Below are 15,288 nucleotides of genomic sequence, written 5' to 3' on the forward strand. Positions count from 1 at the left end.
CCGAGATTTCTGCATGGAAGCCGAGCCTCAAACCTTGAATGAAAGGGGCAGCACCCAAACTTTATCTCCCTGCCAGTCCGGGGTCCGCGCAAATCCGTGCGGTGGTCTCCAGAGCTCAGTGTGAAGCCGTGGAGTAACAAATTAACAAACAAACGTCACAAGTCTCTAGAAAGTGAGCAAAGGAACGAGAAGAAAAAGAAGAAAAGCCGGCAACAATAAAGTCAGCAGATAAAAGTGTGAGCAATGGCAGGAAGTTGTAAATAAACAGCTGGCTGGAAGCGTGCGCGCTTCCTGGCTTTTATTTGCGGGAGGCGCTGCTGGCTGGGGCCCGCCGATCTCAGCAGCGTGCGGCATAATTTAACCGTAATTGATAATGTAGGGGCAGCTAGGGAGAGGTGTCAGCTCCTGTGAGGGTCCTCGGGGAACTGCGCAGAAATCAAAGCAGATGGTCCAATTGCTCCTTATTTATGTGTTGCTGCGAGCTTCTCCGCCTGCGGGATAATGGATCATTATAGCCTGCTGTGCATAAACACCAATATGCTTTTAAATCTGGATTGCAAAGCTCAAGAAGAAAAAAAGGCCAATAATTCATAGCAGTCTGTCAAGATGCACCTCTTTAACAGGCTCGTCGACATGAATAATCCTATCAAGGATGCCGGGGCTCCGCTCTAGTGGCCTGTCTGGCTGCCGCCGAGCTGTGGCGCAGGGAGGGCGAACGAGGCAGCCTGCCGCTCGCTCCAGATGTGCTCGCCGTGCCTTCCTGACAGTTACACCTTTTGCCAAAGCAGCCACTTTTAATTAGAGCCGCTGCCTAATAGGACGAGCAAACTTCTGTTACTCAGATGGCAGCTCCGGTGACAACCCCCCCCCCCCAAAACACATACACACCCACCCAACATACATAGAAACGAACACGCACTATTAGACCGTCAGCCCTGTGTGTGTGTGTGTGTGTGAGAGAGAGAGAGAATGCTCGACAGTGTCCTCACACTTGCACCCTTATATGACAAACACAGATCTATCTATCTATCTATCTATCTATCTATCTATCTATCTATCTATCTATCTATCTATCTATCTATCTATCTATCTATCTATCTATCTATCTATCTATTATATAGTGCCTTTCATATCTATTTATCTATCTATTATATAGTGCCTTTCATATCTATCTATCTATCTATCTATCTATCTATCTATCTATCTATCTATCTATCTATCTATCTATCTATCTATCTATCTATCTGCAAACACACAAGTATGGGGAGAATTTCATGGCCTCTGACAATGGGGGCACACAGTCAATAACTTCTTTCCCTTTTTTCCTTTAGTGTGGAGCAGAATGCCATGAATGAACGTGGCATTATTTCTAGCATGGATCCTGCTCCTTACGGGAAGATTGCTATTTAAATTACACAGGCACTGGAAGCTGTCATTCATTCACAGACAAGCTTTGAAGCTTTGATGACATATTATCTGCCTAGGAATCTCTTACAGCAGGCTAAGATACCTTGCATTCAATGATCCATAATATACTGTACAGGGTTCACTTACGTGCCCCAACCCTTTATGACATGTCACTTGCTTGATTTATAATGTTTTTATATACAGTATATATATAGCCATGTGCATGGGAGTCAGCTTATGGGCTCTAGTGAACGTAGTTACCTGCTGCGCCAGGTGTTGGCACTGTTTTCTGATTTTTCTTTCTTTCTCCCTCTGCAGACTGGGTGACTGACGACCCTTCCATCACTGACATCATCTCCGGTGTCTATTCTCCTGGACAAACCCACTTCCTAATGTCTTTCTTCATAAAACCTTTGGAAAACCAGCTGTCTTCTTCAGTGTTGTTTTGGAGCCATGTCTGCAAAGACATCTCAACAACTAATTGCATGTTTATTTCCATAAAGCCTGTCAAATTATACAGGGTTACCTAGGCGATACCCCAACTCTTTATCTGTCTTCTTTGTATCATTTTATTTTACTACATATATTTTAGGGGCCCTGCTCAGCCGGGATGCCAGCTGGATGGAAGGATCAGGGGAGAGAGTGTGTTCAGGGCATTATGCTAGAGGGCAGCCACCCTGGGCGGCTGTGGCACCGTGGATTTCCTCAGGGCATGCTGGGAGTTGGAGTTTGCTGCAGCCCTGTTGGGTTTTGTGGGTGCCACCAAGGGGAGCCATTGCAGAGGCTGTAGGGCCCTATTATGTCGGGCTTCTGCCACACCTGGGTGCATTTCTGGAACATGCTAATGGGCCACCTGGAGTGCCTCCGAGTGCAACTTAAAAGGAGCCAGAGCCAGGAGGGAGAGGACGACGCTTCTCCTTGTTCAGCGAACAAGAGAAAAAAGAAAGAGAGAAGAATAAGAAAAAGGTAAAGAAAGTACTGTGTGCTGTAAAGTGCTTTATCGCACTGTGCTTCTGTGGGGAATGACAGGGAAGTGTTTCCCACTTAATAAACGTGTGTTGTGCTTTGAACTTGTGCCTGGTGTCTGTCTGTGTTGGGTATGGTTGGCCGGTGCGCCCCCTGCAGGCCACTATATATATATATATATATATATATATATATATGAATCCCTTTGCAAGGTGACTTTAGTGTATCTGTGACACCTTCTCGACTGCTCACTTATAGTTGCTGCATTTTTGATCAGAGTTTACCAATACACCTGTACTGTAAATTCACAGAGTGTCGCACTCTCATATTTATATAAATGTGACACACTCACGTGCAGGTCTCACCTTCCCGCTGTGACACTTCAGTCCTGCACACACATCTCTTCCTGACTTGTCGGTGACAGTTAATGCCTTTTAGATCAAAGGCTTCACAGACACTCAGTCAGAGTCACACTCATGCACCATACAGGCAGTAGTAGTATTGTCACATGTTTATTGTATCGGCTTTATGCACATTTTTGTTCTTGTCATCACTATGAAGTTGTCACCACCCTGCTATGGAGACTGTGTGTATCCAAATATGCCAACGTATCACCTCTGATGGGTCTCCATTATGACACACTACTGTATCTTTTGGACGTTTCCTTCTGCTGGCCTGTAATTTTTTTTTGTCACTAATGTTTTCTCATATTACACACATACACCAGACTGAAGGTTAGCTCAGTTTTTTTCTACCCGGAGGAAACCCAGACAGACACAGGGAGAACATTCAAACTCCACGCAGGGAAGCAAACCCGGGTCTCCTAACTGGCACCTTTCACTGCGCCACCATGCCGCCCGCATACAAACTTAAAAGGTTTAAATATAACAGAAATATATACCTTTATTTTTACTTCCTTAACTTGTGGAGGGTGTATCCTGTAGCAAAGCCCTAACGTTTTTCATGAAAGCCCCTTTCAGTCAATAAGCCTTAAAAACAGGTGTAAAGCTAAACTTGCAGCACCACTATTCAATTACACTTGCCTAACGCCTCTCCTAAGGGGACATACTGTGGGATCTGGGCATCCGTCAAAGCACCAATCACAGGCCCGATTAGAAAGCGGGAAGCTGTGATTTGTTGTCTCCCTCCCATGTAACAATCACAGCCCATGTTACAACGCACTATGTATGTATGTGTATATGTATATATGTGTATGTGTGTGTGTATGTATGTGTGTATATGTATGTGTATATATATATATGTTGATATGTGTATATATGTGGATGTGTATATGTATATATGTATATATATGTATATGTAGATATGTGTATATGTAGATATGTGTATATATGTATATATGTATATATATGTTTACATAACCTCTTTAACACACTACTTCTCCGCTGCGAAGCACGGGTATTTTGCTAGTTTCTAATAAGTTTCAAGACATGTGAACATGGAAACTATAAGACCACACTCTTAAAATTAAAGGTGCCAGGGTGGTTCTTCAGAGCAATACCATAGGGGAACCATTTTTAGTTCGCAAAAGAACCATCCACAATGAAGGTTCCAGAAAATATAAAAAACAGCTTTTCTTGAAATCCTTGACAGGTTTCATAAGTAGCCAAGAATAGATGATAACAGATGTGTGAGATACTGACGGGGTCCTGATTTTGAAAGGAGTCTTCCTTCTGCACAGGGTAAGTTCAGGATTTTGTGTCCTGTCAGGTAGCCTTCAATACATTAAACATTTCAGTTTTGTTCACATAACTAGGAAGCCCAAAACTGCAAATTAATTTATAAAGAAGAAAGAAAGAATTTTTAGTCAAGCCCATGAGAGACCACACAACCCAATAAAGTGCCATTGCAGTCTTTTGTAATTTGAAGTGTCCATCAGGTAAACGGACTCAAATTCTGTGTTTAATGAGATGAACTTTCCGTACTGTAATCCATTCTTGTCTATTATGGCGCCAGGGAATGGTGATATGTTACATGGCTGGACATGCAGATAAGAATTTCACTGCACTCTGTACATGTGACAATGTGACGGTCACTGCTACTGGTACATGTACAGGGTATGTATGAGACACACACACACACACACACGCACATGCACATGGCACTGCTGCTCACACACATCTCTTAGCGTGGCCCCCCACTTCTGTACACACAGCCCTTCCTGATCTCTCAGCTCTCATTAATAAATTTTGATTGCTGGTCACACAGACACTCATACAGTTCATCCACACCGTGTCACGTTCCCACACGTCCATGATCCTTGTGGCACCTACCATTCCTGTTCTCTCACCAATCACGCAGCACATTGCAGTATACCGTCACACTTTCAGGTGTCCACTCACAAGTCGCACACTGACCTTTTAAATTGGAGTAGGGTGATGTTGTCATTCCCTCTGATGTGTCCCTAGTATACACAGGCACCTTCATATCCACATTCAGTTCACACCCCACATGTCACATTGACTCTTGCACATTTAATGTACACTCAATAAGCGACGCACACCTGTCACTTGTCACAGGGCATGCAGACTGTTTCCTCTCATGTCACCCACGTGCCAACAGTCTTGTGGTTTGTCGTGCCAATCCTTTCTGTTGTGTTCTTGTACTGAGCACTGATCTTTATAAGAAACGCTTGACATTCTATCTGGAATAGTAAAGAGTGTAAGGGGACACTAAGGACCTCCATGAATCCCCCCAAACGTAGCTGCAAGACAGAAGACACTTTCATCTAAAAACAGAGGATGTGGAGCTTTTCCGTGAATTCTTTTCTAAACGTTGTTCAGTATCATTTTGTATAGTGCACCTTACAGAGTGGGATATGGACCCAAAATTAAATCAGACCCAAAAATATGTTTTCAATTTCCTTCCACTCATCCTTTTTATAATCCTGCCTAATAAAATTTTAAGGCTGATCTTGGCAGCATTGAATGTAAGACTGAGATCAATTCTGGGGAACCCCAGTCACTTTCACTTTTTGAGCTTTCTTATTCCAGTGTGGTGTGGCAGGGAGCCAAACTCTGTCATTACAGGGATGGGTACAAGACAGGAGTTTACCCTGGATGGGACCCCAGTCCATTCTGCCACAACGACTAGCATCCCATTACACTGGTGCCTGCAGCTATGAAGTGTTTTCAGAAGCTAGTCAAGAATTACATGTGTTCTTCACTACCCGAAGAACTAGATCAATTACAGTTCACATATTGCTCCTATAGATCCATGGATGATGCCATCACCTTGCTCCCCCATACAGTTCTCGCCCACCTGGACAATAGGAAGGGCAAACACAGTGCATAGACTATAGTTCTGAATTTCAAACAATAAACACCTCTAAGCTCAGAGACCTGCATCTGAGTACTTCATTGTGCAGCTGGCTTTGAACTTCTTGACCCCAGGTGGTTCAAGTGAGTGCTAACACTTCATCATTGTTCACCCTCAACACAGAGGGCCCCACAGGGCTGTGTTCTGACTCCTCCGTTGTACTCCCTCTACACAGATGACTGCCTGGCTATATATGACTCTGACGTCATTGTGAAGTTTGCTGAGCACACATTTGTGGTAGGCCTGATCTCTAACCACAATCAGCAAGCTCACCTGGATGAAGTCAGACCTAGACCCTCACATTCTTAATAACTATAGACCCATTTCAGATTTACTCTTTCTCTCTAAAATACTTGAAAAAGTAGTCGCCAATCAGCTTCAGTCGCACCTTACACATCACAATTTATTTGAGAAATTCCAGTCTGACTTCTGAACTGGTCATAATACAGAAATGGCACTAATGTGTGTTGTAAATGACATTCTGATATTCTCTGATAAAGGAAACTCCGCTGTAATTATGTTGTTGTACTTAAGCGCAGCATTTGACACCACTGACCATTCTATTTTACTGCACAGGCTAGAAAATGATGTTGGGCTTACAGGCACCGTGCTCGCTTGGTTTAGTTTTTATTTATCAAATCGATTTCAATATGTACAGAAATGTGCTGACAGGACTCCATCATTATACACAGAAGTGAGATATGGTGTCCCGCAGGGCTCAGTACTGGGACCTTTACTGTTTTCACTTTACATGCTTCCACTGGGATCTCTCATTAGAAAACATCATGTTAATTTTCACTCGTACACAGATGACACCCAGTTATACCTTTCTTTTAGACCAAATGAAGTTTCTCCAATGTTGTCTGTAATTAGATGTGTTAGTGAATTAAAGGAGTGGATGGATGAGAACTACTTATCTTTAAACACAGAGATGTTAATTATTGGAGGGAATGATGCTGATCACAACAATATTCTGTCACCATTTAACTCAGTTGGAATCTCCATTAATTTTACTGAATCAGCCCGCAATCTAGGAGTTGTCTTTGACTCTAGCATGTCATTTAAAGCGCATATTACAAAGTTGTGCAAATCATGTTTTTTCCATCTTGAGTAATGTAGGCGTTTTCTAAATAAGCAAGATTCTGAGAAATTAATTCATGCATTAATTTCTAGTAGGATTGACTACTGCAATGCGGTGTTCACTGGATGTTCAAACTGTTCTTTATACAGCCTCCAGTTAATCCAAAATGGTGCTTCAAGAAATATTACAAGAACAAGAAAATACAAACAAATAACTCCAGTTCTTAAATCCTTACACTGGCTCCCAGTTAAGTTGAGGGCAGATATCAAAATCCTCCTTTTAACATATAAAGCCTTAAATGGCAGAGGTCCGGCTTACTTATCTGAGCGTATCATGACTTACAAACCAGAGCGCACATTAAGATCTGAAGATGCCAGTCTGCTTATGATTCCAAGGATTAATAAAATAACAGTGGGAGGTCGAGCTTTTAGTTACAGGGCCCCTAAACTGTGGAGTGGTCTGCCTGCTACTATAAGAGATGCCCCTTCGGTCTCAGCTTTCAAATCCTGGCTGAAGACTCACTACTTCAGTTTAGCACACCCTGACTAGAGCTGCTGATTAACTGTACAGTCTGCATCTCTGTTGTTGGTCATTAGCACTAAAACATAAGTAATGTAACAGTTATAAGTTGTTACTAACCTTCACCTATTCTGTTTCTCTTCTTGGTACTCAAATGTGGCACTTGGTGCCACTGCCCACCTGCCAAGTTGTTTTGCCTGCCTAAGGTAAAGTCATCTCTGATGGAGGATCACAGGAATCGTCGGGTAGAGGGGTCCTTTCATTGGATTGGCTGGCCCAGCACTGACTCAGCTGTGGAATGGCCAATAGGGGGAGGCAGCTTGATGCCTGTGGTCTCCAGGACTCTGAACAAATCCAAATCCTCTTATGTGATATCATCTACTATTGAATTCTGCTCTGTACTTGTAATATTTCTATTGTACTATTATATTGTTTTGAGGATTACTTGTGTTCTGTGTATTGTATTGTATTTTATTGACCCCCTTTTTTTGACACCCACTGCACACCCAACCTACCAGTTTGAACTGCCTTTCCCAAGGTTTCTTCCATTTTTTTCCAAGGGTTTTTTTTGAGAGTTTTTCTTTGTCTTCTTAGAGAGTCAAGGCTGGGGGGCTGTCAAAAGGCAGGACCTGTTAAAGCCCACTGTGGCACTTCTTGTGTGATTTTGGGCTGTACGAAAATAAATTGTGTTGTGTTGCATTGTATTGTATTGTACTGTCACACTGGTATAAGGACAACAGCCTACTCTTGACTACTCTTGAATGTCAGAAGGACAAAGGAGCTGATTGTGAACTTTGGGAGAAAACAACAGAGGCTCTACCACTCCCTCAGCATTAATAGCACTCAGGTGGAGAGGGTGGACAGTTTTAGATGCCTTGCTGTCCACATCATAGAGGACCTGATCCAGGCATATTGACTCCTTGATGAAGAAGGCATAGCTACGTTTCAGGCTGCCTTCCCAATAACTAAAGAACTTGTACACATCCACCATCGAAAGTATCCTGACAGGAAGTATTAGTGCCTGGTTTGTGAAAAGCACACAGCCGGACCACAAGGCTCTTCACTATGAGGGGCCAAACAGGCCAAAAATCATATATTTTTGTACGTAAAGTATTGGTTTATGCATGAACATTATTGGTTTGTGATGCGGTCAGCTAAACACATCATTGGGAGTCACTGCCACTCTTATCCCCAAGACACACGGTCAGTATAGATCAGTCAATTCACGTCCTTGTACGAGAGAGCAAGGGGCACCAGAGAAGTATGTGAGGATTGTGCAGGATATTTAAGAGGAAGTGAGGACTTGGGTTAAATGCAGTGTTGGGGTAACAGACAAGACCCCAGTTAGAGTACAGTAGGTCTGCACCAGGGATTTTCTTGAAGTCCTCACCTTATTGATCTCATTATGAATGTGCTGAGTTATGGGATAAAAGGCCAATCCCCCTGGTGCAGGCTTTATGCCGAGGACATTATTTTGTGTAGCACCGGAAAAGAGGAAGTGGAGAGGACGTTGGAAGAATGGAGGAGGACTTTGGAAGATAGAGGGCTGAAGATAAATAGGAAGAAGAAGGCATATGTGAGGATTAATGATGATCAGGATTCAGAAGTTAGCCAACTACTGAAAAGAGTGGATAAGTTTAAATATCTGGGTCAGTTGTAGTCCAAGATGGTGAATTAGATACAGAAATGGTCCACAGAGACAAGTGTGGATAGAACAATTGGAAGAAGGTATCAGGAGTATTGTGTGATCAGAAAATTAAGGTGATAGTTAAAGATCAGGTTTTTAAGTCAGTGGTAAGACCAGCAATGATGTATGGAGCTGAGACCCGGCCAATAAAAGGATCAAAGGAGAAGAAGTTAGATGTTGCAGAAATGAGAAGGTTACGATGGATGTGTGGAGTTACAGAAAAGGACAGAATAAGAAATGAGACCATCAGAGGTACAACAAAAGTGGGAAAGACATCTAAGAAAGGACTGGAAAGTAGGTTGGAGTGGTATGAACAAGGAATATGTGGGCAAAAGAGTGATGGGAATGAAAGTACAGGGGAAGAGAAAGTGAGGAGGCCAAAATGGAGAAGAATGGATAAAGGAAAAGAAAATCTGAAAGAAAAGCACTTAACTGGCAAGGAGGTGCAGGACTGAGGTGAATGGAGAAGGTTGGTCAAGCACATCAACCCATCAAAGAAGTGGGAAAGGATGAGGAAGAAGAAGTACAATTGTCACCTTTCTCTAGTGTGAGCCATGGTGAATTGATTGTCTCCCACAGGACAGCAATGGTGGGGCTTGAATTGATTTGTCGACTAGCACCTTAGTACATAGGCCACTCAGCCAAATTCTCTACACATTATGAAATCCACATTCTTTATTAGAGTGGCACAGTGGTCAACTCTCCTGCCCACAGATCCAGTGTCTGTGTGAAGATTGTGTGGATTTTCTTCTAGTTTCCTTCTTCTAAGACATGCACCGGGTAGATAAAATGGTGACTCTGAACGGGGCAGTGAGAGTGTTTGCGTGTATATGAACTGGTGTCCTTTCCAGAATTGTTTCTCCAATGTTAGCGTGAATGGCTACAGCCCCAGGTCTCCTAACTACGAGGCAGCAGCGCTACCCACTGCACCACCGTGTCACCCGCTTGTGTTTTCATTTTTCTTAACTGAACACGTCAGACACAGAGGCCAGTCCCCCATACCTGGTGGTCTTCTAGGCACACTGCGCACAGAAGGCACTGATGCGGGCGCAGCACCGTGTATCCAAAGTGGTGAAAACATTTGCCCAGAATGGAATCCAAGTTGAAATTTAGGAATCGTTCATTTCTGGAATTTTCCATTGAACATTTTCGCACCACATTAAACCGTGAATAACTGAAGCCCTGGTAACTTAATCCGCGAATACAGAGTTCTGCTGTAATGTCTCTCTTATTGCTATGTATGTCTGAAGACCTTCACAAAGTTCCGCCATATCAAGCCTGTTCTAAAATGATAGCCTTTTATTTAAGAGGCCCCTTCACTGAACATAGAGGACATGCTTGGTGAGTCAGTAATGGTGACCTTACAAGCCCACACCTTCACTACGTCTCAAGTGACCTTTACTTTCTCTTCTGTCCAGGTGACTGCTTATTTTTAGACTGATCTTTGGTAGCAAGAGCCTGCTGCCCTAGTATGAGTACAATAAGAAGAACACGTCCTGATAAAGCCTTGTGACCTTCTGCACGTTCCTCCACAACATGATATTTGTTATTATATGCTTGTTTTGTAACTGATTATTCATTAATCTCCATCCTGCTTGGCTTTGAACAATCTGTGCACCATTTTAACCCAACTTAACGTAAAAGATGTCATATAAAATGTAACATGAATTGAGAGTGACACCATTGGGTGTTGAAGAGGTCCATCTGATTGTTGTCACCTTCCTTGTGGAAGGTTTGCTATTGTTGCATCCAGGGTGGCGTGCTGCTGAGATATACCAGGAAGCCACCTTTTTGAAAACCCCTCCTTGTCTGGCTTATCACTCTGCTTGGTGTAGCCATGTTGCGGTTCCAGAGTGTCCACCATTGTCACTGACACACACACTCAACATGACACGTTGTGGGCTGGGGTGTTGCTCTTCCGGTCTCCATTCAAGGAGATGACAGATGAAGTTTGTGGAGCCTCTGCTTTCCAGTTTGTGTTTTCTTTCATTTTCTAAAGCAATTCTGTTATGTGTGGGAGTTGAACTCTTATGGTGTCCATGTGCACATTACAGCAGTAAGGCAGCCTCCCCCCAGGGTCACAACGCATTCATTTGATTACCAAAGCCAGGATCTTAGAGGCCACAATTGAACACAAGGCAGGGGCACAAGCTAAAACTCAGGCTTGAAAAACAGTCACAATCATGTAGCAGATGATATTCAATATGTAATTAAGTAAATGTGTCATGATATGTGTTGTGAGCTTGCTGTGCAAATTGGGACAACTTGAATAAGAAAGTGAAGAAAAATAGGAAGGCGCCACATTTGCTGTCTTAGTATGGGCCATATTTCACCTCAAGCCTACTTACATGTTTATATTATCACTTACTGTGCTACCCATCTAAGACGAGTTGAAATCTAAGGAATCATCATCAACCTTAGCGTTACTGTTTGCAGTGCACCATCTATTTGTAATACAGCTCATAATAAAAGGCATTGCATTTGTCATTCCAACAGATGACGCATCACACACATTGCTGCATTGCTATGTTTGTGATGAGCCATCCATTGCAATGACAAACACCATGCGTATGTCTCTATTATATGCCATTTGGTATGGGATTGGCAAAATCAGTGTTAATGTTTGCGGTGCACCATCTAATGGAATGACAGAGAAATAGCAACTGAACAGACATACAGATACACAGACACACATACACTTAACCATTTCTTAAGGTGGATTGACTATTATGGATTGAAACTCCTTATGAATTCAATGAAGATCAGACTACTATACTTATGAAAAGCACGGACAATCTGCCTATCCATCAATCCATTTGTAGGGTTGTGCAGAGCTGGGTCTCATTGTCCTTCTTCGTTATCACTCTCATGTGGTTGTTTTATTGCCTCATGGTATGTTGCCACGTTGATCTCTCGACATACATGTGAGCAGTATTTTCGTTAAATATTACCTTATGTCTTCAAGTACGGACCAAAAAGATCAGAACCACCACTTACCATTGGGCCCATTGTGTGCAAGCAGAGAAGCTTGCATGTGCTGCTCCATGAAGTCAGCCAGAGTTGGAAGTTCTGCAGTTGGGATACATGATGGAGAAACATAAAACTTTCTCAAGATAAATGGTCACTTGTGTTTAGATCTGGTAGACTGATAGACATGACGTGCAAAGAACCTCATGTTATACTCATCAAGCCACTGAGTGGCTGAGATCACATCCTCTGTTGGTGGGAGAGATGGCATTCTGTCCCAAGCAGCAGGAGGGAACTGTCACCGAGTAGGCTGAAGTCGGTCATTCAGAGTCATTTCATGATGTTAGGACATTCATTAGGTGCTTACCCACTGCAGGAACTTTGTTTTTAGGAACCAATGAGTTTCTGTACGATGTAGGCCATGGGCCACTTGTGCTCCCTGGCCACTATGGTGTGTTACATTCCCCCCGCACAACAGGAGCTGTAGCCTTTCTGCAAAATATGTGACATGCAAAGAGGAGTGATGCAATGTGAAGTACGACGTGATCAGAATTTCATGGGGGAGATCATTGCTTCATTGTGGTGCATGGCGTGGCATACCAGTGAGCCGGCTATGCAGAGTCACACTGTTGGAAGTGCGGTGCTCCATCTTCATTAATAACTCACCAAAGTCCAAAGTACTTACAGAATTGTAAGATGGCACCAGTGCTTGTGGTCAAGCAATCAGCACAAGTCATTGCCCGAGTTCCACCCATGATGATAGCATCTAGTTGATTGAGAAGTACGTACCCTGGAGTAGGAACTGGAAAGAAAAGTATCAGGAACTTCCTACTGGGAACTAGAAATGGCCCGAGTTCCTGTAGTGGAAATGTTACAAAGTCATCACATTGTCAGGTATGCAGAGTACCGTGTAGTCCAGTCGACATGGAGGACCTCACTATACGCTTGTTAGGTTGTCATCCATGTGCAAAATACCCCATTACAGGGCAGGATGGGATGATCAAATTCAGATTTGAATTATCTGTGGGCTTGTTTGTGTTATCTTTACAGATTTGGTTTACCCAATTAGGATTTACAAGGTCAACGATTCCATTTATGGTGTTAGTTTGTCGTGAATTCAAGTATTTTTTATGTTGTACTCTTTTGAATGGCATTCTGTTTTGGTATGATGCGCCATCATTTTGTGTCCTCCATGTTAGGATACGTCTTCTAGGGGGTGTGTCCTCTGAGTTTGTGACCTTGACATTACCACATGATGGGTTTAAAGGTCAGCAATTAATGTCATTTCCTTATCCAAGATTGTGGAGAGCACAAACATTTGCCATCAAATTGCTTTCTAAAAATATCTCTCTGTTTTTGAATGTTTTGACTTCGATTGTTGCATGATGTTCTGGTTTTGATATTTCGATCCTTTTGATTTTCACAGTTTGGACCATACTGATCATATGCTCTTGGTAAATTTTAATTGGTGACGTATTCCAGTTCTGCTCTACACGTCGGTCCTTATCGTCCCCCACAAAGTAACGGGTATTTTGAGGTGATCTGATCTGACTGAACTATGAACTCAGACCCCTTTCATTCTTGTCATTGATTTAATATCTGCGTTAGTATTCCATCGTGTAACCTTACACAAATTCTGTTATTTGCTCATGTTCCTCTTCTACAATTTTGTATTTTTATTACGGATTCTAACTCCTTATTCTAAATCAGACCTTTCTGTTTTGTGCTTTACTGTTGTTGTTGGTCGAGTGAAGGACAGGAATGAAGTGGAAGGTTGGGGTTCCAACCAAGGAAACCTGTTTATTTGAAACAGAAAAAACTGAAAGTGATAAGCACGTGATAGGGCCAAGTTTGACGTTAGCCGTTGGCTTCACTGCGATAGGCTCTGGAGAGCAGTCTTATCACAGGATCGGACACCAAAAGGCGCTGCACTAATCTCCCGAGTGAGATGCCACTTCTCAGAGCGCTTCACTTTTATAGCTCCTGGACTCAAAGGGGTCTGGTCAGCTGCCCTCAGTGGGCATCTCCTTGGAACTGTTGGATGATAAGAGAGATACCCAGTGGCATAGCTCGAGTTTGTGCCACTCAGGGTGGGGCGGTGCTTCAATTTGCAGCCCTCCAACATATCGGAATATGTTAACCTATTTAAATAGAAAATAAAAATGATGTATAGAGAAAAATTAAGATAAGTTTTGCTTAGATGTATTCATATATAGAGAAACAGCAATCATTTTTTTACATATAATTATTTATAAGCATCAACTAGACAAGAATTGGGGTGGCACAGTGGTAGCGCTGCTGCCTCGCAGTTAGGAATCCTGGGTTTGCTTCCCAGGTGGAGTTTTTATGTTCTCCCTGTGTCTGCGTGGGTTTCCTCCGGTGCGCTGGTTTCCTCCCACAGTCCAAAGACATGCAGATTAGGTGCATTGGCGGACCTAAATTGTCCTTGGTGTGTGGGTGTGTGTGTGTGTGTGTGTGTGCCCTGCGGTGGGCTGGCACCCTGTCCGGGTATTTGTTTCTGCCTTGCACCCTGGGGTTGGCTCCAGCAGACCCCCGTGACCCTGTGTTAGGATATAGTGGGTTGGATAATGGATGGATGGATGGATAGACAAGAATATAGTACATGATAAGCCATCCATCCATCCATCCATTTTCCAACCCGCTGAATCCGAACACAGGGGTCTGCTGGAGCCAATCCCAGCCAACACAGGGCACAAGGCAGGGAACCAATCCTGGGCAGGGTGCCAACCCACCGCAGGACACACACAAACACACCCACACACCAAGCACACACTAGGGCCAATTTAGAATCGCCAATCCACCTAACCAGCATGTCTCTGGACTGTGGGAGGAAACCGGAGCGCCTGGAGGAAACCCACGCAGACACGGGGAGAACATGCAAACTCCACGCAGGGTGGACCCGGGAAGCGAACCCGGGTCTCCTAACTGCGAGGCAGCAGCGCTACCACTGCGCCACCGTGCCGCCCCATGATAAGCCATGTTCTGATAATTAGTTTAATGTAATTACGCTGCGAAAACCAGAACCAGTGTAGTGTACAAGTGATAGGTGGGGATGTTTTCTGCGCAGAGCAAGAATGCATTCGGATTGATAACGAAACAAAATTATAAATTGTAAATTAGTTGTTTATCTTCCTAGAAATTATTATCAGTGTAATGTTTCTGTTTATTTTTGTTATTGCTTCATAAATTTCAACTGCTGTGTCTGATGCCGTCACAGAAGGACAGTCTGAAAACTATTTATGAAGCATTTGTGGGTAAAAATCAGAGAATTTGACTTTTTCATTCATGAGTGATATTTTTCAAA

Source organism: Erpetoichthys calabaricus, chromosome 9 (genome assembly GCF_900747795.2).
Source record: "Erpetoichthys calabaricus chromosome 9, fErpCal1.3, whole genome shotgun sequence".
Classification (NCBI taxonomy): Eukaryota; Metazoa; Chordata; class Cladistia; order Polypteriformes; family Polypteridae; genus Erpetoichthys; species Erpetoichthys calabaricus.